The sequence below is a fragment of the Triturus cristatus genome, unplaced genomic scaffold (genome assembly GCF_964204655.1).
Source record: "Triturus cristatus unplaced genomic scaffold, aTriCri1.1 SCAFFOLD_157, whole genome shotgun sequence".
Lineage (NCBI taxonomy): Eukaryota > Metazoa > Chordata > Amphibia > Caudata > Salamandridae > Triturus > Triturus cristatus.
Genome location: NW_028188052.1, coordinates 1,392,501 through 1,397,500, shown reverse-complemented (window position 1 = coordinate 1,397,500; position 5,000 = coordinate 1,392,501). Strand labels below are relative to the sequence as shown.

General features: G+C 64.6%; 1 pseudogene; it reads right to left on the bottom strand.

Moving 5' to 3' along the window:
- Positions 1–3,899: 3,899 nt before the first annotated feature.
- The window catches only part of LOC146769607 (28S ribosomal RNA), a 4,150-nt pseudogene continuing 3,049 nt past the window's right edge, over positions 3,900–5,000 (bottom strand).

Here is a 5,000-nt window from a genome sequence, read left to right as displayed (position 1 = left end):
CGTGGAGCCCGTCCTGGACACTTTGCCACGCCGCGGGCCGGAGGAGGGAGCCCCAGACGCCTGGAAGGATGTGGTCCAGGCATAGCCCATCTGGTCCCCGGCAAAGAACCACCAGCCCCGGAGGGGTGTTCCGACATACCCTGCCCCTGTTAATCCGGAGGAAGGCTACCCACCTTTCTTGTAACCCCCGCGCTCCGAGTGAAAGAGGGGAACCTAGGCGCAGACGCGCCCGACCTCCTGGAGCCCTGACTGGGATCCGGGAGGCAAATGGACCCTCATAGGGACTTCCAGGCCAGGCCGGCCCGGCCATCTGATCGCCCCATTGGAAAGCATTGTGTGCGACCAGATGGCTGAGGGGAGAGGTGCGACCAGATTGCCGGGACCAAAATTACGCCAATCTGCCCGCCCTGAGCCTTCGCGGTAGGGCTCCCGCCTGCCCTTGCAGGGCTCGGGGGCTGCAGGGCACGGGGGCTACAGGGCTCGGGAGCTGCAGGGCTCGGGAGCTGCAGTGCTCCGGGGCTGCAGGGCTAGGGGGCTGCAGGGCCCCGGGGCTCCAGGGCTCCGGGGCTGCAGGGCGTCAGGGCTGCAGGGCTTCGGGGCTGCAGGGCTCGGGGGGCTTGGAGACCCCACGCTGGACATCAGGCATGGGAGGCCCACAGGAGCTCCCGGGGCCCGGACTCCCGGGGGACCCATGGAGCCCGTCCCGGGTACTTTGCCTCGCCGCGGGCTGGAGGAGGGAGCACCAGACGCCGGGGAAGTGTCATACGGGCTTAGCCCATCTGGTCCCCGCCTGAGAACCGCCATCCCCTGGAGTGTGTCCCGGCATACCCTGCCCAGCTCCTGAACTCAGCCAAGCAAGGGGAGGCTCCCCGGCCACAATGGAACCCCGTGCCGGGCCTTTGGCAGTGCCGCAGGCCGGGGGACGGGGCCGAGGGCCGGAGCCCCTGTCCTGGGCACCCTGCCACACGGCAGGACCGAGAACGTTGCCCGCGGGATCATTGCGCACGACCAGACGGCCGGCACCTGAAAGGACTCCCGTCTGCCCGCCCGAGTTGAGCCAAAGCAGTAGGGCTCCCGCCTGCCCACCCACGCAGGGCTTGGGGGCTCTGCTTCCTGGGGGGCTCGGGGACCCCTGCTGGGCCTCAGGCACGGGGAGGACCACCGAAGCTCTCGGACCCGGGTGCCCAGGGGAGGACTGCCCGGGACCCGTAGAGCCCGTCCCAGGCACTTTGCCACACGGCGGTCCAAAGGAGGGAGCCCCGGATGCCTGGGAGGATGTTGCCCGGGCATAGCCCATCTGGTCCCTGGCAAAGAACCGCCAGCCCCGAAGGGGTGTTCTGGCATCCCCTGCCCCTACTAATCCAGAGGAAGGCTACTCCCCCTTTCTTGTAACCCGCGCACACCGCGAGGTTCATGGGACCCTGGACGCGAATGTGCCCGACCTCCTGGAGCCCTGGCAGGGATCCGGGAGGCAAATGAGCCCTCATCAGGACTTCCAAGCCGGCCCGGCCATCTCGTCGCCCCATTGGAAAGCATTGCGGATGCCCGGGGGACCCATGGACCCTGTCCTGGGCACTTTGCTTCACCGCGGGCTGGAGGAGGGAGCACCGGACGCCGGGGAGGTGTCGTCCGGGCTTAGCCCATCTGGTCCCCGCCTGAGAACCGCCATCCCCTGGAGGGGCGTCCCAGCATACCCTGCCCCTAGTAATCCGAAGGAAGGCTACCCAAGACCCGGTCCCAGCTTCCGAACCCTAGCCAGGCCGGAGAAAGCCTCCCTGGGCCCCGGTGGACACCCTTCCCCAGCGCCCGGACCCTCGGGTGGCTTGCAGGACAGGGTGCTCACGCACCCCGGGGTCCGCCGGACAGAGCACGAGCTCCGGGCCTGGTCCCAGCTTCCGAACTCTAGCCAGGCCGGGAAGAGCCTCCCCGGGCCCCAGTGGACACCCTTCCCCAGCACCCGGACCCTCGGCTGGCTTGCAGGACAGGGGGCTCCGCACCCTGGGACACTGGGACGGAGCACAAGCCCTGGGTCCGGCCCAGCTTCCGAACCCCAGCCAGGCCGGGGAGAGCCTTGCCTGGGCCCCGGTGGACACCCTTCCCCAGCGCCCAGACCCTCGGCTGGCTTGCAGGATGGGGGGCTCCCACACCCTGGGACACTGGGACGGAGCACAAGCCCCGGGACTAGGCCCAGCTTCCGAACCCTAGACAGGCCGGGGAGAGCGTCCCCGGGCCCCGGTGGAACCCCGGTCCCCAGCGCCCAGACCCTTGGCTGCAACCAAGGATGGTCCCTCAGGTTGTGTGCTCGTTTTCCACAATTTCTTTCAAAATTGTGCGTAGTTGCGCTAGGCAAAATCCACCCAGCCCTACTCAGGACGTGCGCTCGTTTTCCACAATTTTTTTCAAAATTCTGCGTAGTGGCGCTACGCAAAGTCCGCCCAGCCCTAACTAAGCTCCTACTATGCAGTGGAAAGGACTTAGCCAGCCACCCACCCACCTGGCCCGGTCCCTGCTTCTGATCCCAGCCAGGTCTAGGGAGCCTCCCTTGGCCCGATGCACCCCGTCACGGGCACCCGGACCCTCACCAGGCCCCAGGACTGGTGCTCCCGCACTACATCGTCGTATAGGGGTGGGCAGAAAACTACGCTCCGCCAGTGTAGCAGATAAAGCCAGCCACCCCTGCTCACCGGCCTGGTCCCTGCTTCTGAAAGCATAAGGCCGGGGAGAGCCTCCCCGGGGCACGGTGGACCCCTGTCTCCAGCGCCCGGACCCTCAGCTGGCTTGCAGGACCGGGGGCTCCCACACACCAGGGCCTGCCGGACAGAGCACGAGCCCCGGGCCCGGTCCCAGCTTCTGAACCCTAGCCAGGCCGGGGACAGCCTCCCCGGGCCCCGGTGGACACCCTTCACCAGCGCCCGGACCCTTGGCTGGCTTGCAGGACGGGGGGCTTACGCACCCCAGAGCCCGCCGGACAGAGCACAAGCTCCAGGTCCGGTCCCAGCTTCCGAACCCTAGCCAGACCGGGGAGAGCCTCCCCGGGCCCCGGTGGACACCCTTCCCCAGCGCCCGGACCCTTGGCTGACTTGCAGGATGGGGGCTCACGCACCCCGGGGCCCGCCGGATAGAGCACGAGCCCCGGGCCTGGTCCCAGCTTCCGAACCCTAGCCAGGCTGGGGAGGCCCACCCCGGGCCCCGGTGGAACCCCGGTCCCCAGGGCCCGGACTCTCGGCTGGGACCATGGAGGGTTAAGCCCAGGCCACGTCCCCTCCCCGACGGCCTACTTGGGGATCCCATTTTTCTCGACTATTAAGCCCCCACGTAGTGGGGGCTTACAGAAGTTTGGAGAAGGACAAACGTTGGAGTTAGCCTAGCCACCAGCCCACCGGGCCATCTGGTCACCCATCCCACAGGGCCATCTGGTCACTCGGCCCATAGGGCCATCTGGTCACCCGGCCCGTAGGGCCATCTGGTCACTCGGCCCGCAGGGCCATCTGGTCACCCGGCCCGCAGGGCCATCTGGTCGCCCGGCCCACAGGGCTATCTGGTCGTGCAGCCAGGCGACCAGATGACCCAGGACGACCCAGCGCCTAAATGGTCTGGGAGGGTGCCGTACCCAGCCGCCCTTGCAGTCCAGCGAGGGTGGCCAGGTGGAATGAGAGGTCTGGCCGCCCCAGGCCATCTGGTCACCTGGCCGACCCACAGGGGATGGTGGCCTCCATCCCCGCACCCCGGTGGGGCAGGGACGGGAGGGGGAGGCCCCCGTGCCGGAGGGCACGTGGTGGAGGCCGCCTCCCGCAGGCCCGCTTTACCCTCTCCGCGTCCCTCCCACTGGCCCGGCGGCAGAGGGACCCACCCCTGGGTGTGGTGGAGGAGGGCGTCCGCGGGCGCCCATGCACGGAGAGACAAAAGCTTGGCTCAGAGGATGACTTTCAATAGATCGCAGCGAGATCTGCTACTTACGAAACCCTGACCCAGAATCAGGTCGTCTACGAATGATTTAGTGCCGGGTGCCCCACGAACATGCGGTGCACTAAGGGCGATGGAGGCGGCCCCCTTCCGTCCGCGCTCCGGTCCCCAAGCGAGCGGCTCTACGCACCGGCCCCCCGAAAGAGGCCGGCTATCCCACGCCAACCGAGGCTCCACGGCACTGCGGTATTGTTACGGTTTAAGGGGGATTCTGACTTAGAGGCGTTCAGTCATAATCCCACAGATGGTAGCTTCGCCCCATTGGCTCCTCAGCCAAGCACATACACCAAATCTCTGAATCTGCGGTTCCTCTCGCACTGAGCAGGATTACTATTGCAACAACACATCATCAGTAGGGTAAACCTAACCTGTCTCACGACGGTCTAAACCCCGCTCATGTTCCCTATTAGTGGGTGAACAATCCAATGCTTGGTGAATTCTGCTTCACAATGTTAATGTTAATAAAAATGTATAGAGCGCACGTACGCCGGGTGGCTTCATGGCGCTAAGGCTCAGAAGGCTGTCAGAAAAGACAGAAGCTAACCCTGTGTAAATAACCATGTTTTCAAGGATTTCCTGAACTGCAAGAGGTCTGTGCAGGATCGCATTTCTTGCGGAAAGGAATTCCACAATTTGGGAGCGAGAGTGGCAAATCTGCGACCTCCTTGGCGTACCGTTTGAAACCCGTGATAGAAAGGAGTGAGAGATGGGCAGACCTAAATTGCGTGTGGGAGTGTGCCTAAGTATCATGCTGTTAATAAACTCAGGACTGGTGCCGTGCAAGGATTTAAAAATGAGGCACCCCTTTTTGAAGGCACAGCGCTGTGACATTGGAAGCCAATGTAGTTTCCTCAACAGGGGGGTAGCTGTATGCCATTTAGGTTGGCGCTATATCAGTCGTGCTGCCTGGTTCTGGACCATCTGTAAGCGTTTAAGCAAGTAGTGTGGCATGCCTAAGTATACCGAATTGGAGTAGTCCAGATGAGATAGAACGGTGAAAATCATGACCTGATTCAAGGCATCATGGCTGAGGAAAC